Consider the following 24,677-nt stretch of genomic DNA (forward strand, 5'->3'; position numbering starts at 1 on the left):
CTCCCTCTCCCTCTCCCTTTGGTTTCTTTTTCGTTGTTGAGACAGGGATCGGGGATCGGGTACTCCGCAAGCTAGGCGATACAACACTGACAAGATAATCTTTTGCTACAAATTACCTGGTACACCCAACTGCCTATGTGGCCGTCTGCGTGTGTCTGTGCATGTGGAAAATCAAAGTAACGAAAGGGACATACCCGACAAGCGTGAAATCTGGACATTTATCCCAACAAGCCTCTCTGACTGCACCTGTCGACGATGAAGCACCCGGTTTTTAGTCGATTTAACAGCCGACTCTCTATGAGCTGGAGACTGGAACTTGGGGGAGTCGATCACATACGGTACGTTGCGCTGGACCGTGTGGACTGTTCGGGCTCCGACCGAGTCCGAGGTGACTATAAATTACAATTCCAGCCTCGTGACAGCTTTGGAGTTTTCAAATTAGGCGAAGTAGGTATTGGTTTTGCGTGACCATAAGCGACCACAGCCCAGCAGTTGGCCTCACTCCTATCCCGGTGAGCATCCCCAGTTAAGCCACAGGTCGGCAAACGCTAATTTATGGTGATTTATACACTTTCAAAAACTCGACTCGGCTGCGGTACAGAACTCTTGCCTCCTCTACATGTTGCTACATACTGTTGCTCTTCCTTTTGCTCACTCTTGGCATTTGCACACACAGAAGCCTTAGCGATGGGGCTGTGAGTTACGTCCTCCAGATAAATATATGCAAATATTGGCGTTAGCCAACCTCGAGAGTTTGTAGCATTTCGATTTAATGCGAGCCGGCCGCCTGGGATACCCTGGCGTGAGCACGTTGAAATCCGGGCTGGTCCTGATTAATATAATTGGAAATAGCTTGGTACTTGCTCTTGAGGTGCGCATTAGTGTTGAGAGTTCCTGGATGCACCTACCCGGACCGATCCGTTCCGACAAAAAATACGGTGCATCCGCTCCGAGTAAAACAACGATCCAGGTTTTTTGCAATCAAAACCGCACGGTCGACCAAACCGTATTCAACACATATTTTTACCCGTCTTTTTTAAAGAAAATTGACGAACGGGTACAATCCGTCCATTTTTTCTCTTAAAATAGGAGTTAGGTTTAATTCCGATCCGAGATGCACCGTCCGCATGGTTCAGTTCCGGACCTGCTCTTTGTCTCAGTCTTGTATGCGAAAAAAGCATACGCTTTATCTCATTCACGCTGCTGTGGTTGTATGGGGCAGTTCCAGTTCCGGACTTACTATACGGAGAAGAATAGTTCCGGAGCGCGTTTATTCTCACTATGGCAAAAAGTTCCAGTTCCGGACCTGCTATTTGTCTCAGTCTTGTATGCAAATAAAACATTCGCTTTGTCTCACTCACGCTGCTTTGGTTGCATGAGGGAGTTCCGATCCGGATCGCAATGCACCGTCCGCTTTCGACTATGAGGGAGGTTCGCCCCCGTTCTTCCGAGAAAAACAGCGATAAAGACGATGTAGCTGATCTACCAGCAGTGAGGAGCTCGAATGAAGCAATTTGCAGAAAAATTTGGCAATATGGTCTTGCCATTGCCTATGAATCAATGTATTGCCGCAAAGCAATACACTCCGTTCAGTTGGTGGATCAGTATCATCGCGATTAGTTCGTTCGTACGCTAGTTTGCATGTTCAACTGTCAACTTAGTAACAACGAAAGGTGTGCGTCTAACGAATACTGTCATTGGTAAGTAAATGATCAAAATGAATATTTGCGTAGTGTTTGCGAAGTGTGTAGTTGAGAACTGGAATGTTTTGACTAAAGCTGAATTTTAAATGAAATTCGTATTGTTTGGACTCTTTGACACGAGTTATGCTCAAATACCAATCATTTGGTACATGTGTTTTATTTCAACATTCAAAGATATGTGAGACCGTATCAAGTGGTTTATTTTTTACATGTGTTAATTTTTGAACGTTGCCTTATGAGTCCATTTTTGTTGAATGCCAGCATGCATCTCACGATTCCAAAGTATAAACTAAAAGGTGTGACCAAACGGCTATTAGCCGCAGGACCCGGCCAATGTCAGACAGGTGTATCTTGCTTGTATGTTACTTTAGGTACAAGCTGGTCGTTAGCTAAGGCGATCAAAATGCTTTCTAAGCAATTAGCTCAACCTTTTTAAATCTTTTACTTTTTTGGTAACATACTGCCAGCACAAGTTAGTTCAGTGGTTAATCCTAAAATGTTACAATACATAGATTAATGTTATTTTACGACACAAACAATTCAATTCGCTTAAAGTTTGAACACGATTTTACTGCTACTTCAATGTGACCTCTATAGAATCTAGTGTGAAACTTATATTTCTTTTTACACTTTTTCGGATTTATCGCTTCATTAATATGGCCCAAAAATGGCTCAAGGAGAAATCTGGAAACATTTTATTCGTCAAAAATCTGGGGCAAAATGTTGTTACTGTCAAATCGTTTTTTCATTTACACTTGGATCCACGTCAAATCTGAAACGCCATCTACAGCGTAAGCATCATACGGTGCCTTACAACCGTGTCGAAAAAATAATGCCAGTTAAGAAAAACAACAACAATCCTCCACCACCAACAAATGAAATTCTGGAACTGGAAAATTTAGAGACCGAAACTCCAACTACGACCATCGACCATTTTTTTAATACTAATGTGTCCAAAAAATAAGGTGACATTGGATGTATTTCGAAAGTTCCTAAATTTTTCTTCCAAATCAATTTTTTCCCATCAATGTAATCCCTCCCAGATACAATGCACTTATGCCGACGAATTTTCCCGTTTTAGAAACTCGTGAAAAAAAATGACTTTAGGAATAGCCTTCGGTACCTTTTTCGCAGCGGCTTGAATCTGCTCTATCGTGTCAAAACAGTGTCCCCGGAACGAAATTATGGGCTTGTCTAATAGCCAGAAGACAAATGTAACTAAATCAGGCGCATACGGTTTTATTGGAACGATATGAGTGAAAATATTGGCAAAAAAGTCACAGAAAACCAACGAAGTATGAGATGGTGCATTATCGTGATCGAGCTGTGACGCGTTTGAGATGAAAAACATCTTTCCAAATGTAATTATTGGATATGTTTGATGTGCCAATATCATCAGCAAAGTCTCTTGTTGTTAATCAACGGTTTTCCAACACCAAATCTTTGATTTTTTGGACGTAAGCGGCATCGATTGTCGTTGGTGGTCGTCTAGAGCAATCTTCCTCTTCAAAACGTTCCCGACCCTCCTGGAAGTTTTTCCACCAAATGTAAATATTTTTTTTTTGACGTAGTATCGTCACTAAAGATATTCGGAACCATTCGCATTGGTAAATTCGCAGCAGAAAAAAATATTTTTAATGCAAATTCTTTGCTAAAAAAAATTGCGACACGGAGAAAAACGAAGAATCCACTTTTAGCAGTTCACAAAATAATACGTATCTCAAACACTAGTGACTATTTTGACGTGAAACTTGCTATGGTTGTCAATAACAGTGCTGACAACCCATAAAAAATACAAAACTAAAGATATCCATTTACGCGGGCAATTTGTACACCGTGTCACCTTACTTTTTGGACACAGTAGTAGACCCCTACTTTACGTTCAACAAGAAAAAATAAATTTGAAACTAGTAAAAATGATAGTCCGGGGCTATCACCCATTTTCAATAGTAGAAGAGGAAAGTTTCAAATCATTCGTTACGGCATTAAACCACAATTATAAAGTTCCCTGCAGAAAAACTGTAACAAATTTTTTAATTCCGATATTGTTCAACGAAACGATGACAAAAGTGAAGTATGCAATAAGCAAGGCCAAGTACGTGGCATTAACCACCGATGGGTGGACCGATTTAAATAATAGCAGTTTTTGTGCTGTAACCGGCCATTACATAAATGATGAAGGCCTTTTGAACACGTATTTACTCAAATGTTCCGGGTTTCCCGTTAACCACACGGCAGTAAATATTGCTGAATGGCTGGAAAATGTATGCTTAGAATATGGTATATCTTCAAAAGTTGTTACAATTGTAATTGACAATGCGGCAAACATGAAAGCAGCGGTTCATAACATGCGCATTAATCACTTTCCCTGTTTTGCACACACATTAAATCTGATTGTTCAAAACGGCTTGAAAACTTCCATTAAAAAAACAATAGACGAAGTGAAACATATAATGCAACATTTTAAAAAAAGTGCAACTGCCACAACAAAGCTTTTTGAAATGCAACAAAACTTAAAATTTCCCAAATTAAAATTAAAGCAGGATGTAGCCACTCGGTGGAACTCCACATATGAAATGTTGGATAGATTTTTGAAGAATAAGGTTCCTCTGTTATCTTGTATAGGTGTCTTAAATATAAAATCAAATTTGCCTGAACGTGATTGCTTGATAATAGAGCAAGTGCTAGACATTTTAAAATTATTCAATTTAGCGACCGAAGAGGTGTTTTCAGAAAAAACGACAACGTTGTCGAAAATGGGGGTTTTGATTACGATTTTTCTAGACTCTATGTTAAAACAAGAACATAACGAATACGAGTTTGAAATTAAGCAGCTTATAAAATCAACTAGCATGACCCAGCGTGCGTCGCTACGCTTAAAAGAGGATAGTTATTTGAAATTCAATTATTTTTTAGTTGCTGCTTTGTGTGTGACTATTTTTGTTAATATTTAATAAGGATTTTGTTTTGATTACATGAACGCCAACTATGATTTTGAGCCTATTTTTGAATTGCATGGATTGGTCAGCGAGGAGAATTACTAAACTTTATTCGACATTTAATACTTGGTTGAAACGCTTCCCTTTTGCCTGCGAATCGGAAGCGCAGCGACTAACGGAGACGATTTGTTTCGGATGCAATCCCGTCGCCTTTAGTTGCTCCTCGCTTTTGGGGACCTATTGAGCTCAGATTTCTTTTCATGGGCGCTCTGCCTTCGGAAAGGAGTCACCTCGCTTTTGGAAGACTTTTGGCGTTGCAAAGAATTTAACCAAAAAGAGGAGTTTTCTAATCAGATTCCCCTTTATTCGCAAATATCCTGCCCTTTTGCACCCCGGATCGGCCGGTGCCCCTCTTCGGAACATACATCCCATAACGACTCAATTCTTCCATAACTGAGCTGAGCTCCTAATGCTACCGCCAACAGCCTTTATGGAAATGTTAATGAGGTGTTAGTAATGTGTGTGTGTGCACATTTTGAATTTTTATATATAATTTTTTTGTGGGATTCATTTGAACTTTCATTTTTAATGAAATTATTGCCCCAGTGTGCTTAAACTGGTTTTAGCTAAGCCTTCTAGGATAAAACTCTCATCAATTAAATTAATTTGCGCTGGCAGTATGACAACTACTGTTCGGTGAATTAGGGGATTTTCAAAAAATCATTCAAAAATAACTGTTTGAGCTAGGGCTATAAAAATTTGGGATTAGGAGTTTTTTTATATGAAAAATCTAAGAAAAATATCAAATCAAAGGTTAACAGAAAGTTACGGAAAAAAAAATTTCTATTTTTTGAATAACTTAAGTAATGGGAATGAAATATAGTTTACATCCGATTCTGATACCTACAGAAGATACACACAAAGTTTGGTTCGAATCGGTTCAGCCGTTTCGGAGGAGTTTGGACACAAAAAAATGTGACACGAGATTTTTATATATATAGATAATCAAAGGAATACACGAAAAATGTTCTCTTTACATTATTGGCATGCAGGTGCAAAAATCAATTTTCTTAGATGCACGTCACAAACGCGATGGTTTTTTCCGCGATAATGAAAAATATAGCGAAACACACAGATCCATATTAAATCAGGTTAAAGAAATGATATCCAAAGATAAAAATAATAATACAGTAAACCCCCCAACAATTTGTGCAGATGCAGAAACAGAGGCTGTAGATCTCCTATGGAGTGATTACAATAAAAACAAAAGCAATTCAAACCCAACTAATAACCCTACTTCAGCAGCAAATTATGAAGTAGACGGTTTCCTTAAGCATGAGGATTTAGACAGGAAGGGTGATATTTTGCTATGGTGGAACAAGTGGAGGCAAATGTATCCAAACTTGTACGATTTTATGCTTCAGGTTATGTGCATACCAGCAACTTCCGTACCTTGCGAAAGGGTATTTTCTAAAGCTGGACAGATCATGACAGATAGAAGAAATCGCATGAATCCCAAAAAAATGGAGGAAGTGATATTTCTAAAATATAATTTTAATCGATAAGATATACATGATAAGATTCACATGATAATGAATAGGATGAAACATGAAATACGTAATTAGAATTGTGAAGAATTTTGAATACCAAATAAACATGTTGTGAAACAAAGTAGTGTTTAGTTTATTCACTAAACACATTTACTAAACATCATTATGCATTACACAATACATGCTTCATTTTTACCCTCAAACAGGTTCTTTGCACCCAGTTCCGACGATCCGTTCCAAAAGCTAAAAAACCTGGTTCTGATCCGTTCCGAAATTTTTGAAAAAATCCCATCACTAGTGCGCATACATAGGGACTATAATCAAAAGTGCACTGGAGTACGTTGACAGGAGCAACTAGAAGTTAGGAACTGAGCATCTGACACCGCCGAAGGGCATCTTTTCCTTTATCCTTGCCACCTGTTCTTGTGCCCCTGTTCTCTCTTTCTGTAGGATAATGAGTTGATAAAAAGTACCTTAAGTATAACGTTAAATTGTAACTACCCTACAAACCACGATTCCTATGCTGAGTGTAGGAGTGAGTGCGACTTCCGATGAAACAGCGCTATACGAGCTCCAGATCGAGCAGTTTTGTGTATGAGCGCGAAAGAGACGGCTGATGAGACGGCAACTTTAGGTCGTTTTCGTCGTTTGAGTTTGAAATCTTCCCGAATTTTGTTCGATTGATCGAAATGTGAATCGAAACACACCGCGACACCATGATTTGATTTGCCTTTTTTCGCATAAATCCGGCGATTTTCAATTAGAAAAGTGCGTCTGATTGTCGTACGATAATGGTAGACCTTGTCGCGAATTAATTTTAGCTGCGTTTCGGTCAACTTTAGCCGTGTAATCTATTGCACCGCGGCTGTTCGCAGTCAAAGAAACAGCCGGCAGAACATGTATTTTTCGATGTTTCTAGCCCCAATTCTTCGCCAAAAAAGTTTGCATGATGTACATGCACAAATCATAAACATTTTGCCTCATTATCCAAGTGCATTTACTTGCATGTATACCACAAAACAGCGTGGAACAGAGCTGTTTTTCTTAACATAAAAAGGATGGGAATGATGATCCGTTTCTTCGCACTGTTTTCCACGGCTGTACCGAGACAGATGATGCCATGAAGTGCACAGATTAGGTTACGAAAACGGCGATAGAAAAGATTCGCCACGGAAGAAAGAGTGATGAAAATGCAGCGCGATGTTGGCCCACGCCAGCAAGAAAGGATGATCGCGTCCCTTGCGTGAGCGAGAGATGGGAAAGGGGCGAAGATCTCTTCGCAACATTTGAACGGGTTAAAGTGATGCGGGAAAATGTCTTGCTTGTGCAGTTGTCCAATCAGAAGAGAAATACAAAACAGCAGCAGAACAATCGGCAACAGCATCCGGTGCCAAGCACGAAGCGTAGAATGCACAATAAAGGACAACAATCTGCGCAGGATGTATGAACAATAGGGGAGGAGGGGATTGCAGCGAGGAGGGCGTGGGCGCCAAGGTGTTTACTACGCGTTTATAATAGCAACCGAAAAGGGCGTTGTCGATGCAGCCAACAGCAGAAGAAAACAATCGCGAATTGGTGTTGTTTTGGCGCAATTTGATAAGCGGAAAATATGTTCAAGAATGGTTGAGTTTTGTGCTCAAACCGCCTTGTGTTAATGTCGCATATTCCTGAGAAAACCCACGATAGTTTGGGCTATATTCTTCGCCAGGTCTTCTATCTTTTCTGCGCAAGAAAGTGCACACAAAGTACACCAATCCAGATGCACTTTGCGCATAGCGATTGGTCAAAAGTTGTGTTGATTTGGTATCAAGGTATGATGCGTTTTAGGGTGCAATCGATTGTTCGTGTTGAGCCTGATGATCGTGTGCGCGGTTGCGAATACGCACGTGAAGCGTGACACGCATTTTTTGATGGGCAAAATGTTTGTTTTCCATTTCAATCAATGTGAATCATGATGATCATTCGAAGGCATGGTTGTGACATTGTGAACAATTCAAAATGTGTGAACTTTTTGTCACAGCGCACGGTCTCGATTTCACGTATTGATGTAGCGTTTGTGAACAGGTGATCATCAATAAAGAATTGGTTCAGTGCGTTGCATGTTCGAAATTCCCGTCCCAAATCCTATCATCTCCAAAACATTCACTTCATACACATTCCATTCCACTTCATACACATTCATTCATCGACATACATCACCGACAGACATACCGCGACAAACCACGACCTACGATGGGCGGTCGAAAGTTTTTTTTTCGATTTTTTCAACTACTCGAAACAACCCCTGAAATTTGAAATTTTTACATGAAATTTCAGAAGGCTGTATAACCCACCTAGCATTGCTGTATATGATAGGGGCACGAAAGCTGCATAGCCCAAAAACCACCCCATTCAGGTTTGTTCGCTATGCAGCCTTGCAAAATTTCAAATTTGGTTTGTAGGGTGGTGCATTCGCGGAGCGAACGCTTCAAAGACTACGCTGCGCTGGTTCGACCGGGAAAATTCAAAAGTAACCCACGCAGAGAAGATTCGCTACCAAGCTGAGCTGGCGCGTGGGCCAACACACTTCCTTCTCTCGCTCAACATTATGTAACGGGCACCATTCTTCCACGAGTGTAGTGGGCTCAAGATCTCTAGTATTTTCCTGTTTATCCCCTTTGATGGTATCAAATCCGAGGTGTGTATTGTCCAACGTAATGAATGAAGTCTAACCTAATGAAGGCAATACGAATCTTGTCTGCGGTTTCCCCTCTTGCGCTCGTCCCGGAGTCGGCAACGAAAAGCGAACAATACATATTTTACCCGCACCTCGGAGTGCGTCTTTCATGAGAACGGAAACCTTTAAGGAAGCGAGACAAACAGAGAAAAAAGGCGCGTAAGAGAGTGAAAGAGAAAGAGAGAGAGAGAGAGAGAGAGAGAGAGAGAGAGAGAGAGAGAGAGAGAGAGAGAGAGAGAGAGAATGCAACCAGAGTGCAAGTGATTCGATCCCCTTGACTATTGTGACTGCAATTTATGGCATTATTCAAATTAAATAAGCGCAAATAAATAAGTGATAATGTACGGTTGACAGAACACAACCCAGTCCGTATGCATTGGCAATGAGATAGAATTCGAAGAACCGATAGGGACCCCACGAACGAAACTTTTTTACCGACGACAGTTGACTCCCCAGGGTGCGGTGTTGCGCCAAACAGGCAAACCTATCTCGAAGTCCAGCTGGCCGATTCAGTCGAAGCGATAGCGGGCTAGTTGTATCTATCGTCTTCCGCAACGCACGGTCACGACTACTGCTCCACTGCGCAGTTATCTTATCGAACTCCCTGGTGTCTAAGTCCCAGCTCCGAGCAAGGGTTGAAACTCCAGATGTAATTTACATCGATTTTGTTTGGCGGTTGTATTGTCTGCGATGTGAGAATTGATTTTTCTAAGTAGGATATTTTTTATTAAAGCATCACTCCTCACCTAGACACCTTCACCTAGAACCGGTACGCGGAATAAATGAGAACGGATCTCTGCCCCACTTTTTACGTTTATCGCAACCAAGTGAACGCACTCCACGCAAACCACGAAAGTCATCTCTAACTGGCCGTCCTCACCATAAATATATTTGGCAAAAAAAATTGGGTCTACGAGTGTCCACACCACCAATTTATTTGCCAAACATTTCTGTGAGTGCCTGAGTGATCGCTCAAAATCGGGCAAAAATTGGGACATTATCATATCGATAATGGGCCGCATTTTACCAAAAACCCCAATTTTCTTATCTCCAACAAAAAAATGGGTAAGAACCCACTATTAGCACCCCCTCTCACGGAGCACTCAAAAATTCATCCATTTGGTGGCAGGGTTGAATCATTAGCTAACGTCAAAGAAACGGGTGATCGGGTAACGCAACCGAAAAAATCGCTGTTTTACTGGTAAAATGTAACTTTTCCACCCCTTCCTCCTTCCCTTATGCATTTATTTACGTTTCCACATATTTTTATGTAGGTTTACTTATCAAAAAAGTGTTAATTAACGATATTTTTGGTCACTCAGTAACTTATCATGAGTGGGGGACCTATTTCAGTCGTTTGTCAGTCTATTATTGTTTTGTAAATCATTCTACATATAGTTTTAAGTTAACATTGCATGTATTGGGCCTACAATAGAGCGTAAAGCGCGTAATCACAAGCCTAATCACAACTTAACGCGACAAATAGTTGCATTTACCCGATCACCCGTTTCTTTAACGTTAGCTAATGATTCAACCCTGCCACCAAATGGATGAATTTTTGAGTGCTCCGTGAGAGGGGGTGCTAATAGTGGGTTTTTACCAAAAAATGTTTTGGTTACGTATCCAAAACATGTTTTTGTTGGAGATAACTGAAACAAGCTGCATGCAACCGCCGCTCACTTGGATGCAAATGTCACTCATGGTAACCCACGTAGCTGCAAAAATTTGGAGTTACTTGTTGGGCTCCGCAATACATTATCCCCAAAAAATTGGTGGTGTGGAAGGCCGGTAATGTACAGGGTGGCAACGTGAAAGTGATACACTTATTCTAGGGCCCCTGTACTAATTCGGACAGCTAAAATTCAGATCTTGGTTTACAGTTTGAAAACGCAGTATTTTTACTGCTGGGTTTGAGTGTTGTTCACCAAAAAATTGTAGTGGATTCTTGTAGAGAACAGAGCAGAATGTTGTATCTTCAAATCATCATCAACATTCAAATAAGTTTGAAAAAGCAGTATTATTACTGCTGGGTTTGAGTGTTGTTCACCCAAAAATTGTAATGGATTCTTGTAGAGAACAAATCAGAATGTTGTATCTTCAAATCCTCACCAACATTCAAATAAGAGGAAAGCTGTCCCATCTGAATTTGAGCAGATTATCCGTGTTCAGAACCATCAAACGATTCAAAGATAGTGATATGGTTGTCCTTAGATAGAAAGCGGCGAAAAACGAACTGCACGAACTCTAGCGATAATTAACGTGATGAAGGAGCATATACGACGAAATCCGGAACAAACGGGAAGAAAGATGGCACATGGCATGAAAATGAGTCACACCTGCATGCAAAACATAATAAAAAGGACTTTAGACATAGTCGTTTCAAGAAGCAGAGGATACATGTGTTGTCTCGCATAAATGTCGCCGATAAGTTTGCTAGATCTCGGATGCTACTGAAAACGCACGCTGCTCACAACTTTTTTTTCAGGCGGCAACAAAAGCCTTTGTAGGCAAATTTGAACAAGCAAAATGATTGCGTGCATATTGCGTGAACAAGCAAAATGATCGGCAAAGCCGACGACCAAAGTCCCAACAGGCAGCCTCAGCCGCAGGGCCCCGTCGAACACTTCCTGTTGACCCGAGTCGGTTTCGTAAATTAGGACACGGTCCTCGAAGTAGCTTTGGAGCATGTGGCACAGGTACTTAGGTACCCGCATGCTGTGCAGCGACCTTGCGATCGCCAGCCAGCCAGCGTTATTGAACGCGTTCTTGACATCTATTGTGACAATCGCACAGTATCTATCCCCTCCTCTATCCGTGGCAGTCTCCACCACCTTACGGATAGCATCAGTGGTAGACCTCCCTGTACGGAAGCCGTACTGCCTATCCGATAGCCCTCGAGCTACCTCCGAGTGCGGCGTCAGTCTGTTGGGTAAAAACTGAAATAGGCCCCCCCCACTCACGATGAGTTACTGAGTGACCGAAAAAATCGTTAATTACCACTTTTTAGATAAGCAAACCTTCATAAAAATATGAGGAAACGTAAATAAATGTATTAGGGGAGGGGGGAGTGGTGGAAAAGTTACATTTTACCAGTAAAACAGCGATTTTTTCGGTCACTCAGTAACTCACCGTGAGTGGGGGGGCCTATTTCAGTCTTTTACCGTCTGTTGAGAATGTAATGTAACTGGCTGTCCACACCATAAATATATTTGGCAATTAAATTGGGTCTACGAGTGTCCACACCACCATTTTATTTGCCAAACATTTCTGTGAGTGCCTGAGCAATCACTCAAAATCGTGCTAATATTTTGCCAAAAGTTGGTCAAATTGTGTTATTTTGGAGTGAATAAACCATTCTCATATCGATAATGGGCCGCATTTACCCAAAAAACCCAATTTTTTTTCTCCAACAAAAAAATGTTTTGGTTACGTATCCAAACATGTTTTTGTTGGAAATAACTGAAGCAAGTTGCATGCAAGCGCCGCTCACTTGGATGCAAATGTCGCTCATGGTAACCCACGTAGCTGCAATAAATTGGAGTTATTTGTTGGGCTCCGCCATACATGTAAAGAGGAAGGTCGCGAGCGGCGCGAGAGTGAAGAGCGGCGATCGCGAGCGGCTAAAAGAGCGAAGAGCGAGCGATCAACGGTTGGCAGTCGCACAGGAACCATGAAACGGAACGGTCATAATAAAATTCCTTTCTTACATGGGGGCTCAACCGGGATGTTTGGGATCGATGTGTGAACACCTCTAGATCGTGACCCGTAAAATCTGTGGAGAAAAGTGTGGTGACGACGGTGTGATAGCGCGATAACGACGGCGTGATCGCAACAACGACGGCGTGATCGCAACAACGACGGCGTGATCGCAACAACGACGGCGTAATCGCAACAACGACGGCACGCAAGTGAAAGAACTCCAGTGACGACGAAAAAACGACGAAGCAACACCATGGATACGGTGCAGCATGAAGACGAGCGGTCAGTGCCGGCAGCGGTAGAAGAGTTGTGTGAACTATTTACCAAGGCCGGTATGATTCGCGAGTGCGAGAAGCGCGAACTGGTCACCGCCGGCAGCAAAAGGGACTTGGCCACACGGGTGGTGGAGCACGATGCCACCATGGTCCCACACGACGGTGCCGACGGGGAGGCCGCACGCAATAACGACGATAACGACGATAACAACGATGACGACGATAACAATGATGACGACGGCGATGCAAGCGATATCAGCAGCGTTGCAACAAGTACTCGGTTTTACACGCCGGGCGAGCGTACGATGAAAGCCGCTTCTACTCCGATCAGCTCAGCGGATAGAAGGACGGAACGACGAAGCTATGCGTTCCGGGATGTCGAGGACAGCATCGACACTTTCGGAGGAAATGACGACGAAGATGCTAAACTGTGGATGGAGCAGCTGGAGCTGATGGCCAAAACGGCTGGGTGGAACGACGATCAGAGGCTCCTGATGTGCAGGAGAAAACTGATGGGCACCGCCAAGCGTTTCGTGTCGGCACAGCGGGGTTTGACGACGTTCAAGCAGCTGAAAGCTGCGTTATTAAGAGAATTTGCCCCATTTGTGCGTGCAAGTGACGTGCACCGCACGCTTGCATCACGCAAGAAAAAGGCAACGGAAACATTCCGCGATTACGTGTATGCCATGCAGCACATCGCCATGGCTATCGATTTGGACGAACCAAGCGTGTGCGAGTACATCGTAGATGGCATCACAAACGACGAGTTACATCGCTCTCTGCTTTACGGAGCGCGGACAATAGAGGCATTGAAATTGAAACTATTGGACCTCGAATCCGCGCAGAAGAGAACCACGACGAAGACGAAACACGAAAACGCGGTGACCCGCTCGAAGAAGGAATGGCCGAGGCAGGCAAACCAAAAGCCGGAAAACGCGACGGAAATGAAGAAATGTTTTGGTTGCGGCGAGGCAGGCCACCTTGCGAACCACTGCCCGCGCGCTAATCAAGGGCTGAAATGCTTCGAGTGCCAAGAATACGGGCACAAAGCAAACGAGTGCAGACGACGAAACAATAACAATTCTGCGAAGGTCCATTTAGTGGAGGAATCAAGCGCGGTGATCGACCTCACAATAAACGGTGCAACTGTGGGTGCATTGTTCGACAGTGGTAGCCGGCACAATATTATCGTGCATCAAGTGTTCCGCGAAGTCGGAAGACCACCGCTGCAGCCGACGGCCACCACATTCAACGGCTTCGGAGGAAAACACACCAAAGCAATTGGTACCACCGTGGCCGACGTGTATGTGAACGACGAAAAATACCCCCGCATGCTGTTCTATGTGGTACCGGACGGAAGCATGCAATACGCCGCAATTCTGGGTAGAGACGCCCTGCAGATGATGAACGTCATACTAACGCACGGGGGAATTGAATTGCAGCCACGGCAGCCAGCAACATCGGCGGAGAATGCAGCGAATGCGGACGATGAGTGGATTCACGTAATCAATTTGAGCGCTACGGGAAAAGAAGTTGTTGTTCCCGAAGAGTTTCGGCCTGAGATTAGCCAGCTAATCGAAAATTACGATGAAGAAATCAGAAAAACGCGTAAAGAGGATACTCCAATCGAACTGGAGATAGTGTTAGATGGACAATTCCTACCGTTCAGAGAACCACCTCGGCGATTGGGCTATTATGAAGAACAAATCGCTGAGAAACAAGTGAAAGAGTGGCTTGAGAAGGGCATTATACGACCCTCAGTGTCAGACTATGCAAGTCAGGTGGTAATCGTTAAAAAAAAAGGACGGCTCAAGCCGAGTTTGTGTCGACTACCGTTTCCGGTGCCGGTGGTCGAAGAAGTGTTGGAAAGATTACAAGGTGCTAAATGGTTCACGAAAATGGATTTGGAAAACGGATTTTTCCATGTTCCAATCAAAGAAGAATCAAGAAAATATACCGCGTTCGCCGTTAAAAGTGGGTTATATGAATTCAATAAGGCACCGTTCGGGTTTTGCAATTCCCCGGCAGTGTTTATCCGTTTTATTAACTATGTGTTCCAACCCCTTATCAACGACGGAATTGTTGATCTGTATATGGACGATCTAATAGTGCATGGCAAAACGTCAAATGAGTGTTTGGAAAAACTGAAGACAGTGTTAACTAGGTCAGCGAAATACGGGTTGAAGATGAAATGGAAGAAATGTGAATTCATGCAGAAGTCGATAGAGTTTCTAGGACATGTAGTGAGAGACGGCGTCATCTCGCCCGGATATGAAAAAATAATAGCTGTGGAAAAGTTTAGCATACCCAAGAATATCAGGGCGGTGCAAGCATTTTTAGGATTGACGGGATTCTTTAGGAAGCTCATCAATCAATATTCGTTGATTACAAAACCGCTGACAAATCTATTGCGCAAGGACGTGGAATGGAAAATGGGAGACGACGAGATTAACGCTTTCCATGCCCTAAAAATGCGTTAATCCAAGAGCCAGTGTTGAGACTCTATGACAGGGAAGCTGAAACAGAAGTGCATACCGACGCTTCAAAAGACGGGTTTGGAGCAGTGTTGCTGCAAAAATTCGAAGAGCGGATGCACCCAGTATTTTTCTGGAGTAAAAAGACCACGGACGGTGAAGCTAAGCAGCATAGTTACATATTGGAAGCTAAAGCGGTATTTCTAGCAGTGAAGAGATTTCGACCATACTTGATGGGCATTCAGTTTAACCCTCGGTTGGGCACCCGGGTACCCGGGTATCCATTTCAAGTTTAAAAGAAAAAATGAATGACTTCCCGTTAATATTTTTTCACGAAACTCCGGATCCCCAGAGTATAACTCATTTCACGCCGAAATAGCATCGGAATTGTTTTGATAACTAATATTTAAAGGTAATTATGGGCCGATAAAAATTACATTCGCCCAGTGGCACCCGGGTACCGGGGTACCCAGCGCGTTGCCTATACATATGGGCTATGTTTATAAACACAAAATAACACTTTTTGTCAACATTTATTGATGTGCGCTGACCAATTAATGAGTAATTAAGTAGAATTTAACATTTTTTTACTTTTAAATTGTTTATTGTTGTTGTTTTATTACATAAGGAACGGAGATGAATCATTATATATGCCATTGAAACATTAAATATTTTCTGAACTTGTTTATTTACACTGATTGCAAATCGTTTGATCAATGCAATGTTCGTTGCATATTGGCAAATAACAAATTGAACAAGACTTACGTGTCTTTCGGCGGTGTTTCGATTGACCACCAAGACACATATAACAAACGCCGGTTATTTTTTTTCGCCCGGTTGAATCAATCACTTTTGCAGCTAGATGACACTGAGATAATTCCGAATCAGATGATGGAACAGCATTCGTATGTATTGCTTTACCTAGAATGCTTTCAATCGCTAGTTTTGTTGAAAAGTTCCTCATTATTTGAGGATTTTTCGATCGAGTCTCAATAAATGAACTACATAGTTCTCTGCCCAATTGTCGATAAATTAAGCGTCGTTCGTGCGTTTTAACCACAGCTTTCTTATTGTTTTCGCAGTATACTATGTATGAGGCAACACAGACGATATCTAACTGGCCGTCCACACCATAAATATATTTGGCAAAAAAATTGGGTCTACGAGTGTCCACACTACAAATTTATTTGCCAAACATTTCTGTGAGTGCCTGAGTGATCGCTCAAAATCGGGCAAAAATTGGGACATTATCATATCGATAATGGGCCGCATTTTACCAAAAACCCCAATTTTCTTATCTCCAACAAAAAAATGTTTTGGTTACGTATCCAAAACATGTTTTTGTTGGAGATAACTGAAACAAGCTGCATGCAACCGCCGCTCACTTGGATGCAAATGTCACTCATGGTAACCCACGTAGCTGCAAAATTTTGGAGTTACTTGTTGGGCTCCGCCATACATTATCCCCAAAAAATTGGTGGTGTGGACGGCCGGTAACATGTTAAAAAAAAAGCTAAAGGCCATCTTTAAGTACATCGCTGCGTAGAATATCTGCCGAGCATTTTATCCATAGTGTCCACACCAGCTTTTGACCAATTATAAAATTCTATTATTTCTGGTTTTTTCTTTATGCCATCATCGATCTTGGCTTCCTGATGCATTGTTGAAAGCATAATAACCGATTTACCCTTTTTAGGCATGTAACTGCACATTGTGATTTTATCCTTGAAAGCAAACACGCTAGAGAATGGTTCTCGATTTTTTAGTACAGTCATAGCTGGTGGAATATATGGCTTATTTTTCCGCAATGTGCCAACAATGGTTAGGTTCCAGGAGAGCAAAAACTCTGCTAACGGCATTGACATAAAGAAATTATCAGCGGTTATGTTTCTGCCAGATCCCCTGTAAGCAGCCGCCAAGTCCTTAATCACTCTTTCTCCAACGCCTTTCTCTCGGCCTGTACTTGATTTCCCAGTGTAAATTTGGCCATTTAGTGGATAAGAGTTTACAGCGTCACAAATCCACCAAACCTTTATTCCGTACTTTGCTGGCTTTGATAGAATATATTGCTTGATCTTAGTTCTTCCTCGGTATGGAAACAGCTGTTCGTCAATGGTTAAGTACTCTGACGGTTTGTAGTACTTTGCCAAATTGTTGTTTAGCATTGTCCAAATATCTCGTATTGGAGCAACTTTATCTTCCTTCATTCACTTTTCCCGAGTATTGGCATCATCAAATCTAATAAATCGACTAATGTAACGAAAGCGTTTGCTGCCCATCGCCGCACGGTACAGGGGGTAGGAATATGACTGCCACATATCATGCACATTGTCGGTATTTGAGTTGTTGGCACCAGACGTTACTAACACACCGAGGAACGCATACAATTCATTAATTTCCAAATTTTTCTACTTCAGTGGTTTTTTTGTTGGGTTCCGTAGATTATAAGCATCATAACATCGTGTTGCCTTTTTGTTCGTGTGGCGTATGATAATATCAGCCATTTCTGGACTGAAATATAATTTGAATAATTCAAAAATGGACAACATCTCCGTATTCTTTACGGGGCCACTTTTTTGGCGCACAATATTGCGGAGAGCAGCTTGATGTTCCACTGCTGGTGTTTTCGTCCATTTAGTGCCATCTTTTGCAGTCATATCTCCATCTTCACCCAGATTTACTTCATTGTCATTTCTTTCCTGGTCACTTTCGACATCAGTTTCATCTTCATCTTCGCTATCGTAACCGTACTCATGTTCTTGAAATAGTTTGAAAATGTAAACACAAGACATTATGTTCGTGAATTACGATTGATAATGTTCACGAAAACTAAAAAAAGAAAATTACCAGAAGAGTCGCAATCTGATGGTATTTCAGTTAGAGGAATGTAGTCATCATCATCATCATCGTCATCGTCATTTTCCCACTCCTCTGGTTCGACCGAATTTTCAAATTTCACCTTCTGCGAGCGGGTAATTCTAATAAAACAAATACCATTGCACAACAGTATTGTTTAAATTGCATATAATGAAAGTACACCACACCTTTTATATATAGGAAGATCCATATTTTACCACAACGAACACAAGTTACTAGCACGCAGATAAAAAATCCAAAAAGCGACTACTCTGTCAGACGAATTTGTACGACTGACTCTTACTCGACTCTTTGATATCGAGCGAACAACCAAAGAAAGTCAAGTAAAACACAACAAAGAATTGATTTGTTTAGACTAAAATAATATTATTGATGTTTTGACTAGGCCAATTTTATCCGACAAAATAATAAATAGAAATAACCCCTTCTTTCGCTTTGCGATTTTTACGATCTACTTGGCAATGACCTTGCGCTCGGCTAATTATACAATTATCTTGCTTTGTTATTGTTTTTGTTTGGTATTGTTGTCATTGTGAAACAGAAATTAGATGCCAAGACCTTTAACTATGTTGTGGCGAACTAGTTTTGATCATAAAATCGATAAATGCCGCGAAACGATCAATCAACTGTGCTATGCACATGAGTTGGGTACCCGGGTACCCGGGTGCCCAACGAAGGGGTAAACGCCGGGTGCCCAACCGAGGGTTAAACTGGTGACAGATTGTGTGGCTTTCAAACAAACCCTGCAAAAAAAAGAGGTTCCTCGAGAGGTGGCACCTTGGGTTATGTTCTTGCAGGATTTCTCGTTTGTAACGGAACATAGGCCAGGAAATAGATTGCCACACGTGGATTGTCTGAGTAGATATCCCAGTCCGGTGTATCTCATTAGTGACAATGTCAGCGCGTGTGTAAAGCGTGCTCAACGAAAAGATGAAGCAGTGAAAGCCATAATCGAAATTTTATCGAAAGGAGTGAACTATGAAGACTATAAGACGAAAAACGGAGTGCTTTATAAGCTGAAAGACGGGAACGAACTGCTTGTGATCCCTAGAAGCATGGAAAAGGAAATCATTCAAGGTGCACATAACAATGGTCATTTTGCGTTAAAGGGAACAATGCATGCCATTTAACAAAAGTTTTGGATACCGCATTTGGAGCAGAAAGTGGTGCAAATTATAAATAATTGTGTGAGATGCATCATGTTTAAGAAGAAGTTGGGACGTCCCGAAGGTTTTCTGCAATGTATCGACAAGGGAGACGCGCCGCTCCAGACGTTGCATATTGACCACGTGGGTCCCATGAACGCTACCTCGAAAAAGTATCGCTACATCTTAACAGTGGTAGATGCTTTTTCAAAGTTCGTGTGGTTGTACCCTACAAGAACAACGAACTCGGAGGAAGTATTGCGGAAACTGGACTGTTGGACCGCTATATTCGGAAATCCATCTAGGATCGTCACCGACCGAGGATCTGCGTTTACCGCCCACGCATTTGCCGAGTATCTGCGTCATCGGAGTATTGAACATGTTGTGTGTACTACGGGCGTACCTAGGGGAAACGGCCAAGCGGAAAAAATAAATCGGACTGTGCTGGCAGTGTTAAGCAAGCTTTCGGCCGAGGAACCGACGAAATGGTTCAGGGAAGTAGAGAGAGTTCAAAGAGCAATTAACGCACAGCACAACGCGACAATAAAGAAATCACCGTTCGAGATTATGTTCGGAGTCCGGATGAAGAATGTAAGCGAAGATCAGCTCAAACAAATGTTAGAAGAGGAGCTGTATCAAGGGTTCGATAGGGATAGAAACGACATGCGTCAGCTAGCGATAGGGGCTATTGAGAAGGCACAGGCTAGATACAAGAACCAATACTTTTTCGCCATCTTGGCCTTGTTTTGACTGTCTTGTTTTGTCGCGCTCCCCGTTTGTGCTGATATTTTTCTGTAAAGTTTCGGAGGACACCGTTAGCATTATTCTCAACATATTCGTGAAATTCACCTGTGCATCTAGCTGTGCTGGTTTCCTACTACGCATCCTATACTGTCCGTAAACTGTGTTGAGCTGTGTTCGTTTTTGGCGTTTAGCGTCCCCATAGTCGCAATGGCTACCGTATGCCATTCATGTGCGAACGATCTCTCGGAAGACAAAATCGTGTGTTGTTACTGCGAAGCTGAGTTTCATCTTACCTGCACCAAGGTGCCAGCTGAGCTCTTGCAACAAGTGCTCAAATTCGGCGAGCTGCACTGGAGCTGTGTTGGATGTAGCATGGTTCTAAGAAATCCACGCAGTCGAGCGATCAAAGAGGTTGGCATGCATGTCGGCTTTCAGGCCGCCCTCTCCACGGCCATTGCTGCAATGAGAGAGGCAATCATTGAGCCTTTGATCGCTGAGGTCAGATCGGGACGCGCCGGAACCAATGTGGTATCTACGCCGGCCGGAAGGAATTCGTTTGATTGTGCTGCCGAACAGCCCCGTAAACGACGGCGAGTATTGGATCTCGCCCATCCGCAAACATCAACCCAACACTACAACGGCCCCTCCATTCGCGATGCTAGGCCATTGGCAAGCGTCAACCGCTTATCGTCGTTGCCTGCTGCCGTGATAGGAACCAACACGCAGTCATCGCCGATTGTCACGGTGGCCCCCCCAGTGGCTCGCATCGAAAGATGCTGGATACATTTAACGAACTTAGCTAATGTAACCACCGTCGATCAGATCACAAAGCTTGTGCAGCGCAGCTTGTCAACAAATGACGTCATGGCATTCTGTCTGTTACGCAAAGGAACCAGTCCTGATAGCGTTCGCTCGCTCTCGTTTAAAGTGCGAATACCTTTGGTTGATCGCGAAAAAGCGCTCTCTGCCAGCACTTGGCCGGTCGGTGTGGGTGTGCGTGATTTCATCCAGATGGACCGCATCCCACCGCATCGGTCCCCACCAACACTATCACCGCTGATTCTCGCTCACGTGGCAGATGCAACTAATCTTGATGGATCCCTTGAAACGAATGAAAATAATGCCAATTCCACTATAGTCGATGCGCCCCAACATCTTGACGTTGGCAACAAACGCAATAGATGTCACCAACCCACACTAGATCGATTTTTTCGGCAGTGACCGGAGCACCAATAGCATCACCAATAACACCACGACACAACCCGTTTCATCACGTCTACTCCCATGTCGTCTACCAGCCGTGTGTCCTGCATCGACGGCCTTGGACAATCCCGTTTCATCACGTCAACTCCCGTGTCGTCTACCGGCCGCGTGTCCTACATCGACGGCCTTGGACAATCTCACTTTTTCTCACGCATCCACGGAATGCACTTTTGACAACGACAGCAAGGACATCTCTCTATCCATCTATTATCAAAACGTACGCGGATTACGCACCAAGCTACAAGAATTCTATCTGGCTGTGGCGGAGTGTGACTACGATGTCATAGTCTTGACGGAAACGTGGCTTGATGACACCATTCCCTCTGCCTTGGCGTTCAGCGACGAGTACACAGTCTACCGGTGCGACCGCAACGGCAACAATAGCGTATGCACGCGGGGCGGTGGTGTCCTGATAGCTGTATCCATCCGTCTCCCTTCCGCACCAGCCAATTCGAATCTCGCTTGCCTGGAACACTGCTGGGCTCGGATTAAACTGCACTCTCTCTGGCTCGTTATTGGCGCTATCTACCTTCCACCGTCACTCAGCTCTCTACCAGCTACGATGAGTTACGTTGATGCGGCAGTCACTGAGATTATCTCTCTCATGGATGATAGAGATCAGCTAATGATTTTGGGTGACTTTAATCAACCAAGCATTCCTTGGGCTACAAACCCGAGTCTGCCTATATCTGCACTTAATAATGGTGTACAAGCTGAGTGTTTGTTGGCCCGCGATAGAAACAGCTCGACATCATCGATGACCCAGGCTGCTCAACGGTTAATCGATTGCCTTAACTTCCACGGGTTATCGCAGTTGAACAACGTAAAAAACAACACGGGTCGCATTCTCGATCTAATATTGTGCAGCGAGAACCTGGTGCGTATTGTGACCGTGTCTGATGCAGCCGATGCACTAGTACCCATCGATACGCATCACCCAGTGCTTTCCGCTACAGTCAATATCGCTACTAGTCACAACCTTACATCGCCACCATCGGAGAATTCCAGACGTCAAATTGCATCATTCGACTTTAAGAAAGCAGACCTCACAGCACTATCTTTCCTGGTCAGCGAATGTGATTGGGCATCTGTTTTAAAATCTCGGGATGTTAATGCTAACGTGTCTGCTTTCTCTAACAAGATGATGGAATTCTTCAACTTAACAGTACCTCTATGCTCAGTGCGTCATACGTTTAAGCTACCGTGGTTTAACAACGAACTCTCCTGGTTGAAAAGAACAAAAGGCACGCTCTATAACCGTTGGAAACGATGTCCTACTCCAGACAATAAGGCGTGTTATCTATCTGCTAACAAAATCTTTCGCAGAACCAACAAGACTGTGTACTCGAAATACATAAGCAAGACGCAAACTCAGTTAAGATCCAACCCAAGCAAGTTCTGGCAGTACGTGAACTCGAAAAGGAAATCCGGCAGATTACCGTCTGTGATGTATTCGGGAACATCTCAAATCTATTCTGTTGGTAAACAATGCCAGGCGTTCGCCAGTTTCTTTGAGAAATTATTTTGTTCGAACTCTCTGCCAGCAGGCAACACTTCATCGGCACTTAACTACGTACCCCATAACATCTTAGACATCCCCGTGCCATCAGTGACGAACAAAATGATACTAGAGGCGATTAAACAACTTAAGCTATCGTATTCACCTGGTCCTGATGGAATCCCATCATCCATAATTAAAGGTTGTTGCGCATCAATTCTAGAGCCTTTACGCATTATCTTAACCTGTTCGCTCTCAACAACGACTTTTCCATCGGCCTGGAAGAAATCTTGGATGTTGCCACTGCATAAAAAAGGGGACAAAACGAATATCAACAACTACCGAGGCATATCTATTCTCAGTGCGTGTAGCAAAGTCTTTGAAATTATAATGGCGAAGTATTTATTTAATTCCACCAGACACTACATAGCACAGCAACAACATGGCTTTGTTCGCGGTAGATCTGTCAACACCAACATCCTGGAACTTCTACATTCGTGCGCAGCGGCTATTGGCCAGGGAAAACAGCTTGACGTTGTATACACCGATTTTAGTGCTGCCTTCGATAAAGTTCCTCATGCGTTATTACTTACAAAGTTAGGCAAGTTGGGTACCTGTCCTGCGCTTGTTTCATGGTTGGGGTCCTACCTCACTGACCGTGAAATATTTGTTAAGATTAATGATGAGCTGTCAGACCGATTTTGTAACACTTCTGGGGTACCACAAGGTAGCAACCTGGGTCCCTTGTTATTTTTACTGTACTTGAATGATTTGAGCCTGGCACTATTACCCAATGCACATCTCATCTATGCGGACGACGTTAAACTTATGTTACCCGTATCGTGCACAGGTGATTGTCTAATACTCCAAGGGCAAATTGCTGTCTTCGACAACTGGTGCGTTAGTAACGGTATGTCTGTTAATGTGTCTAAATGTTGTGTTTTATCTTTCACGCGAAAGTCGGCTCCTTTATGTTATGACTATAAGATAAACAATGACATCATCTCTAGGACAAATTCTGTTCGCGACCTGGGAATCACACTAGACGCGAAACTTTCTTTCAAGCTACACTACGACGATATTATAGGTAGGGCGACCAGAATGCTAGGATTTGTATTACGTGTGACAAAGGAATTCTCTGATATTTTGTGTCTTAAGTCCCTATACTTCTCGCTTGTTAGGCCTATTTTAGAATTTGCGTGCGTCACATGGAACCCTAATAGTCAGTGCTGGGCAGACCGCATCGAAGCTATACAACGCAGATTTACCAAATCGGCAATATTACGCCTTGGCTGGGTCAATAATGATAACCTCCCGGACTACAAAACACGGTGCTTGCTATTAGGTATCCGTTCTCTTGCGCAACGCCGCCTAACCACATCGGCCTTGTTTGTCCACAATGTTCTATGTTCCAATGTTGATGCTCCTATGTTACTTCCTTTGTTCAAACTTACGGCTAATGAACGGATCATTCGTCGCAGAACGGGTGCCACTTTAGCGGTTCACACGCATCCTCCGACGATTAAACGCATTGATCCCATTTCCGCATTGTGTACGACTTATAATCAACTATCGCATCTTTTGGACTACAACATGACGACAAGCTTATGCAAGGCCAATCTTGAAGCAATAGTAATTTAGGACTTAGGATAGGGTTAAGTATAACTTTAAGGGTCAAGAAGGCGTATTGTGCCCGTTGACCATAAGATGGTAAAATAAATAAATAAATACGACAAAAGACGAGTTGCAGCACACGTTTACGCGGTAGGCGATTTAGTAGCTATACGTCGAACA

The sequence above is a fragment of the Anopheles darlingi genome, chromosome X (genome assembly GCF_943734745.1).
Source record: "Anopheles darlingi chromosome X, idAnoDarlMG_H_01, whole genome shotgun sequence".
NCBI classification, from domain to species: domain Eukaryota; kingdom Metazoa; phylum Arthropoda; class Insecta; order Diptera; family Culicidae; genus Anopheles; species Anopheles darlingi.